The sequence below is a fragment of the Alexandromys fortis genome, unplaced genomic scaffold (assembly GCF_014885135.2).
Source record: "Alexandromys fortis isolate MF-2015 unplaced genomic scaffold, M_Fortis_MF-2015_v1.1 scaffold_81, whole genome shotgun sequence".
In the NCBI taxonomy this organism is placed as follows: domain Eukaryota; kingdom Metazoa; phylum Chordata; class Mammalia; order Rodentia; family Cricetidae; genus Alexandromys; species Alexandromys fortis.
The window spans coordinates 3128539-3136601 of record NW_026067960.1 but is presented as its reverse complement, the minus strand read 5'-3'; positions in this window follow the sequence as shown (position 1 = coordinate 3136601).

The following is an 8063-nucleotide window of genomic DNA, read 5'->3' as shown; positions in this document are numbered from 1 at the left end:
GTTCTGGGTAATGTCACCAAGCACACATTCCTTCCCTTCCCACCCCAGTGCTTTTGTGCATTTAAGAAACTGTCTGGGCAGGGGAGGAGAAAACCCAGTGTGAAGGGAGCCCGTAACCAGCCCCCCATCTGACTCCACCGAGGTGCTGAATGAGAGCTGTCCTAGACTGAGTCAAGTGGTCCTTGGGAGCCAAGTGAATGGACACGACGTGGCACTCATCCCCGTGGCTCTGATAAAGACAAGGCTGTGTGATTTCTCTGAGGACACTTCTAGCATCCTGCTGTGCCAATGGCTGCTGGCACCCCCAGGCTGATGCTGACAAAACTAAGTAACCTCTGGTTGGCTTAGTGCTATGAACTGTGTTGCTGCAGAGCAGAGGTGGTGAACGCTGCCTGGGCTCTGAGCAGACACTGTGTTTACAGAAACTCCTGCATTGAGTTTCAGGGCAAGCTGGTGGACAGTCTGCTGGGGCCTCCATTCTGCTGGTGGGTTAAGAGTCAAAAGGGCTCAATTTCTGTTTGTCTATAAGAAGCAGAGCAGGCTCTGGAAGCAGCCTCGGTATCTGGGTTTATGTTACCTGGAGATGTGTGTGTGTGTGTGGTCATTTGTATGTTGGTGCAGGTGTGTGTTCATTCATACAGAGGTCAGATGTCACTCCTGAGATCCGGATGACAGCTCCGAATGCCATTCCTCAGGTGCTGCCCACCTTTTAATCTTCAGTTAATTTTTTCATTCATTAATTTTTTTGTGTCTGTACATGTGTGAGTGTGCATGTGTCATAGCATGCCTGTGGAGGTCAGGGGTCAACTTGTGGGAGTCTGTTCTCTCCTTCTACCTACCATGTGGGTCCCAGCTGTTGGATTCTGGCCATCACACTTGGAGGAAATGCTTTTACCCACTAAAGCATCTTGCTAGTCCACAACTGTAGAGACATTTTAATAAACAAAGCTTGCTTGGGGATGGGGAAAGAAAAACAGACACACTGGTCAGGCTTATAGCCAGGAAGTGGTAACACACACCTTTAATCCCAGTAGCCACACTAGTTGTCATAGAAACCAGGCAGTGCATGGCTTTAATCCCAGTGGTGCAGGCCTTTAATCCCAGCTCTAGAGAGGATTATAAAATGGGAGGATACAGCTCTCAGACACATTCCCATTCTAAGATTGATGGAGTCAGGATCGCCATTTTCAGACTGAGATTGAGGTAAGAACCAGTGGCTGGTTGCTTTGCCTTTTGGGTCTTCAGGTTGAACCCCAATTTTTCTCCCTGAGTTTTTATTAATCGTGCTTCACACATCTTTTTGTCTTGAGACAGTAACTGGCGAGGCTGACTGGTAGGCTCGCCAGCCTTGGGAGTCCACCTGTCTGCCTCACTCATGAGGCTACACGTGTGCACCTCCTTGCCTTCCTTTCTGTTGCTGTTGTTTTTAAGCATGGACTCTGGGGAGTCTGTTTTCTGTTTTGGTTTTGAACATAGCTTCCAGAGTTTGAGCTCTGGTAGTTTGGTTTCCAAGGCAAAGGCTTTTCCTGACTCAGAGGTATTCCCAGTCCCCGCTTTCTTTCATTTTAACAACAACAACAACAAAATAATTTTAAGATTTTGCAACTTAATGTCCAAGCGTTTACCCCCTCTAGTGGAAGGATCCATCACACTGGCTGGACTTAGGTGGAATTAATGAAGTGTTGTTTTTCTGGAAGCTAGAGAGACCTGAATCTATACCTCAGGGTTGCTCCAGGGAGCTGAGGGTTGGGTTGAAGCATGGAGCAGTGTCAACCTTTGTCACAGGGGACAGTCACGAACAAGCAGCCACCTTGACCCCTACTTTCTGCTGCCCTCTGTCTCTTGTTGGATGCTGCCCCTTTGGCCAAGCCCAGTCAGAAGCCAGAGAGTGCAGTCTTAGTGGATGGAGCCCATGGAACTTACTTTCGAGGTGTAAAAGAGGGCAGGAAGGATTGAAGTTTGGGCCTGATGGATCTGAGGGAATAGCCACCACAGACCCTCAGCCGCTCTGAAGCTCAGTGACCCGTCATCCACTACAGCATCACAGATGGCCACCTCTGTAGAGGCTCAAAACAATGGTGCACATTGTCTTATTGTGGGGGTGACTTGGGCCATGGGTCTAGGCATGGCATAGCCTAATCCGTGGCTTCACTGTGTCTTCCAAGCTGCTGTGAGACAGGCTGAGTCACAGTTAACCTCCGCACTCAGCAAGGGAAGGATGGGTGCCTGTGCTCACACAGCTTCTCCCAGCACCCAGGACCTCCGGGCTGTCGGCCAGGAGCAGAACTGGGCTTAGAGGTTCATGCTGCTACACCCTGCAACTTTAGCAGAGCATGCCTGGCTTTCTCTCTGTGGTTTTCTGTCTTCTTCTTGGCCCCTGCTGCAGCTTGTCATCTCTATTATTACAGCCAGTGTGTAGGGGCCCATTTGTTACCCCATGTCTTCCCTGACAGCTACAGTTTTCAAGCAACCATCCAATATTTCTCGTCCCTTGAACTCGGCTCCCAGACTCAACTGCGTGCTCAGTACCGCCCCTTACATCTTGCGTTGTCATGTCAATCTCGACTTGTTCCCAAGTCACCTCTGATGTCTCTCTAGAAAACACTCTTCAGCGTTCCAGTTCTCCGGGCTTGCTGTCATTTTTTTTTTTTTTGTTATGTAAGAGAGAAACCGACAGAGGAATCTTCCACGATCCAGTCTCTCCCTCACTGCCGATGTTCCTCCATCCCCTGGGCTGCTGATTTCATTTCTGAGATGACTCAGACGTGTTCACTTTCCCTCCATGCTTCCCTTTTTATTTTGAAGCAACACGTACTGCAGAAGCAATGGCCTTGCCTTGCTCTCCCACACACCTAGCAGAGGCTTCTAGGGAACCCAAGCAGCCAATACCACAGTGACAGGGACAGCTACAGATCATGCTCAGAGCTGGTCCATTCTCTACCCACATCCTCCTCTTGTTCAGGATTCAACGTGGGTGCCACATCTCTCCAGTCCATATTCTAATCTTCACAATGTGCTAGACTGATCTTGTATAAAATAAGCATTCTAAGGGCTGAAGAGATGTCTCAGTGATCAAGAGAGCTTACTGCTCTTGCAGAGGACCCAGACCTGGCTCCCTGTACCCATATTGAATGGTTCACAACCCCACTAACTCCAGTTTGAGGGACTCTGATGCCCTCTGCTCACCTTTGTGGGCACCAGAATGCATTCGGTGCATACACACACATTTGAGAAAAACATGCATATTTATAAAATAAAATAAATCTAAACAATTATAAAAATAAGCCTTTATTCTCGGGGAACTCAGATTTACAAGAAAATTGTTAAGATAGCACAGAAATTCCCTACAGACCACATCCACGCTTGGTTTTCTGTGTCAATGTTCTAGATGAGGATGGAGTGTTCGCTTGAAGGCTCCTCCAGCACTGAGACCTACCATGAACTACAGCCTACACTTTATCCAGGCGTCCTCAGCTTTACCTGATGTCTGTTTTTAGTGTCTAGAACACCTGTGGCTCCTCCTGGTTGGGAGAGTGACTCTAGTTTTCCTTTGTTTTGATGAACCTGACCGTGTTGAGACTTACTGGTCAGGTACTTTGGGAATGTCCCTCAGAGGGGGTTTGCAGGATATCTGCTCAAGGCTGGGGTTATGAAAATTTGAGACATCTCAGAGGCAGAGTGTTGCTCTCATTCTGTGATATCAGAGGTGGCACTCTCGACGCGCGACGTGATTTATGGCTGTTGAGCTGATCTTGGCCACCGAGTCTGTCAGTTTCCACTGTTGGGCTGTTCTTTTCCTCCTCACTCTGCACTCATGAGAGGCACCACATGCTTACAGAGCAGAAGGCACTGCTCTTCAGCCGTCTGACCTCAGCATTTGGAATGCGTTCTGTCAGCCTTCATTTACTGATTTTTGTAGATTTATTTAGTTCATGTGTATTGGTATTTTGCCTGCATGAATACACATGCATTGTGTGTGCACTCAGTGGTAGAAGAGCCAGATAAGGGCACTCAGGTGCCTTGGAGCTGTAGTTATGAACAGTTGTGAGCCAGTGGGTGCTGGGAATCAAACCCAAGTCCTCTGCAAGAGTATTCATTGCTTGCTCTTTCTTTCATTTATTTTACATCCTGACCACAGTCCCTTCCTTCCTCTTCACCCAACCCCCACTCCCCCTCCTGTCTCTCCCCCTCCCCTAAGTTCACTCCTCCTCTGTTTCTGATCAGAAAGGGGCAGACCTCCCATGGGTGTCATATCAAGTTGAGGTCGGACTAAGCTCCTCCTTTGTATTAAGCCTGGGCAAGGTGACCCAGTATGAGGAATAGGTTCCCTAGAGCCAGTCAAAGCATTGAGGACAGCCCCTGCTCCCTCTCCTAGGAGCTCCACAAGGAGACCAAGCTATATGACTGTTACTCTCATATGTAGAGGGTGTAGGTCAATCCCATGCAGACTCTCTGGCTGTTGGGATTTATTTATTAGCTCCTATGAGCCCATATTTGTTGTTTCTGTTGGTTCTTTTGTCCTTGACTCTCCTGGCTCTTACAATCCTTTCCCCCTCTCTTCAGCAGGTTTCCCCAAACTTGGCCCAATGCTTGGCAGCTGCTGCTCTTAACCACTGAGCCATCTCTCCATCCTGCTTCCTCTAATTATTTGGAAAATCATTTACTTATATTAGTTCACACTCAAATATGTCTTTTCTACTTTTATAAGTTATCCTTATTTCTAACAGGATTTCATTCTATGGCTCCATGGCCCAGATTGGCCTTGAACTCCCTCCCAAGTACTGAGCTTACAGGTGTGAGTCAACCATGCCCCTGTGAGAGGTGGTCTCTGAGTGATGTTTCACTTGGCTCCTATGTCTATTATTTGGGCCTTACTAGTGACATGTTGGTGTGTGTGTGTGTGTGTGTGTGTGTGTGTGTGAGCACATGCATGAATGTATTTTGTTACCTAGTCAAATTTTTTGAACTGGACATTGAACCTATGTCATCATATATTTAAGGCAAATGTTCCACCCCTAGGCTACAGCCCCAAGCCTCCTTGTCTGTTTGTCTCTGCAAAATGTTGTTCCCTAATCTTATTTTTTTTTCTTTTCAGCTTAACCATAGGCTTTTGTTGAATGAAATAATGTTTTGCTCTCTAGTCTTGGTCCAGTCCTAGAATTTCTTCTGTCTGCCCATACTAGCAGGGTGTGGCATTATTGTTATTCCAACAAGGTCAGAATGGGTTCCATAGTGGGTTTGAGGCCAGCCTGTGGTACATGAAACCATGTCTCAAAGAACTAAAAATCCAAACCAAATCAAAGGAATCCAGGTAACTGGTAGAGCATTATGTCTGGGTAGGTCTGTGAGAATGTTTCCAGTAGAGACTTGCCTTTGAGTCAGTGGACTGAGACAGGAATATACCCCCTGGCCCAGTGGTGACAGGCTCCCTTCAACTAGCTAAGAGCTCAGGTAAAACAAAACAAACAATGCTTGGGCATATTCTCCTGTTTGTAGATTTCAGAACTCCATTTCTCTGGCCCTAGGATGCCAGGGATTGCACCAGCAACACCTCCATCCCTAGGTCCTTAGCTTTCAGGCTTGGATCAAGAGTCACAGTATTTGTTTTCATGAATCTGGCGACTCAGCATTGGACTGAACCATGTTTCTGGTTCTCCATCTTGCTGATTGTCTAGCATTCTATCACAGGTTATCCCATATTCTATTATCCATCTATCTGTCTATCTCTCTCTGTGTGTGTTCATCCGTGTCTCTCTATCTATCTATCTCTATCTATCTATCTATCTATCTATCTATCTATCTATCTATCTATCTATCTATCTATCTATGTATCTATCTCCCCAGAGGGTCTCAAATAGACTTCTATCCCTTAATGGACTTCATTGTTCTTAGGAATCGCTAAATGTTTCTGGAAGTTTGGAGAGGCTGATTTGACCGAGAGCCACTTGTCTATGGAAGCATCATATCATGCTCTGAGGCCTGAATTTTATCCAAGTACCAGGATCCGGGAAGCAGAGGAGGCCTCTGTGCTGAACCATGGTTCTCTTGGTAACAGGGACCTAGGGAAAAACACCAGATAACACACGGCACTGTGAGTTTTGATTTGCATCGAGATCAGAACTTCCTGAAATTTTCTAGCCGTCAGCTGCAAGAGCAAGTCTGAATTTCTACTCTCTAAACTAGGAGCTAGTTCACTGCTAAATGGGTCCACTTGGACACATCCAGAGGAACACTGTGTGTAGAGGAGGTAGAGGAGGCTTTGTGCTCACATCTGTGCGGTGGCGAGTGAGTCATCTGCCAGTTTCATGCTGGCCTCCTCCACATCCCCGGAAATCATTCATGAAGTTCTCAGAACAACAGTACCTTAAAGGGCCCCGCTCCTGTAGGGTTGGTAAGTGGTTCTTCACTCAGCCCAGGCCTGGAGGAGGTGGCACTCAGGTGGCGTTCTGAAGGGAGCCAGGCCTCAGCCATGAACTGCTCGGAGCCAAGGCGGATGTGGGGGTAACAATGGGCAGCCGGATGGGTCAGGGCCATCTCCCCGCTGGTGGAGAGGAAAGGGTTGTTTGTATTCGAGAGTCCATAAACCCGTGAAGTGGGAGACAGGCTGAGTGACCTCCGCTAAATAGGATGGCACAGCCATGCCCTGCCAACTCTGTGAGCAAGCAGCAACTTCCTGTTATGCCCAGAGAGGCTGCTGGGAGGGCTCGGATCATTTATGTTCTCAGCTGGCCTCGGAAACAGACACCATAGCTGGAGCCTCTGACTGTTTAAAGACGGCTACCAGGAAAGACGTTTCGGTAGCTGGGCATCGATGTTGGCCTCCTGTCACCTTCGTATGTATCGATGGATGGTCATGTGGCCTTGAAGACCTTGTTGCCCTTTACTTGGAATTTCCATGTGGGAGGGGCCTAGGTGAGCCTTAAAGGGGCAATGTGGAGAAAGAAAAATGCCTCTGGCACTTTCTTCCCATTTTAGTGAGGACACAGGCTGTAAGGAAGAGAAACAGACTTGCGGCACATTTAGAAAAAATGAAAGGGGGCAGGAAATGGTGGCTTTAATGCAGTGCCCAGCTGGAGAATCAGTTCTGCGGGAGAGCACAGGCTGGAGGCGGCAAAGCACCAGGAACCCTGGAACTTAGCCGTCCCCTCCCAGCTCTCTTGTCTCTCTGTGCCCATCTCATCTCGCTCTTCCCTCTCTCCTGGCCAGCTTGCAAGTCATTCAATGCACCTGTCACAGAGTGCTGTTCCCATGTTTGCAGGGTTTTCTTTTTTTTTTTTCCTTCCCACCTCGTTTTGAGCCACCCACATGCTCGGACTTGCAATGTCTGGATGACAGTCCCAGACTGCTGAAAGAATCTGGCCTGGAGACGCGGTGCTCGCGGTCTTGGGAAGGAGAAGGAGGGTGGACTCTTCTCAGAGAGAAGCAATGGCCTTCTGGGATGCAATACTGTCTAGGGAGCTAACTAGAAGGGGATGGGTGAGAAAGAGGAGGGTATGTCGAGGGGGAAATATAAACAATGTACTGTTGAAATATGAGTGGTGGGGCTGCGTCCCCAGCCGCTTGCTAGCTCATGCCCGAAATAACAACACACAAACTGTATTCATTTAAAGAACTGCTTGGCCCATGAACTCTAGCCCTTACAGGCTAACTCTCGCACCTGGACTAGCCCATTTCTAATGATGTGTGTAAGCACCCCAAGGTGCGCTTACCGGGAAGAGTCTAGCCTCCGTCCATCCTGGTGTCTCTGCTCCAGCGCAGAGCTGTTGGGTCTCTCCGGGAGCAGAGCAGAGTCTGACCTCACTTCCTCTTCCGCCCAGAATTCTATTCTGTTTCCTCCTCCCACCAATGCTTTAACCTATGAGGCCAAGCAGTGTGTTTATTACTTAACCAATAAAATCAACAGATTGATATATGACACTCCCACATCAATGTACAGTACACTTGTAGGAAAATGTAGGGTGCCCTGTGGGTGCCACCTACATGGGTGGATTATGTTATTCCTAGAAGTCATAGGTTTTTAAACAAAGCTTCCCATGTCAGCTGTGAGATACCTCCTTGTGAGT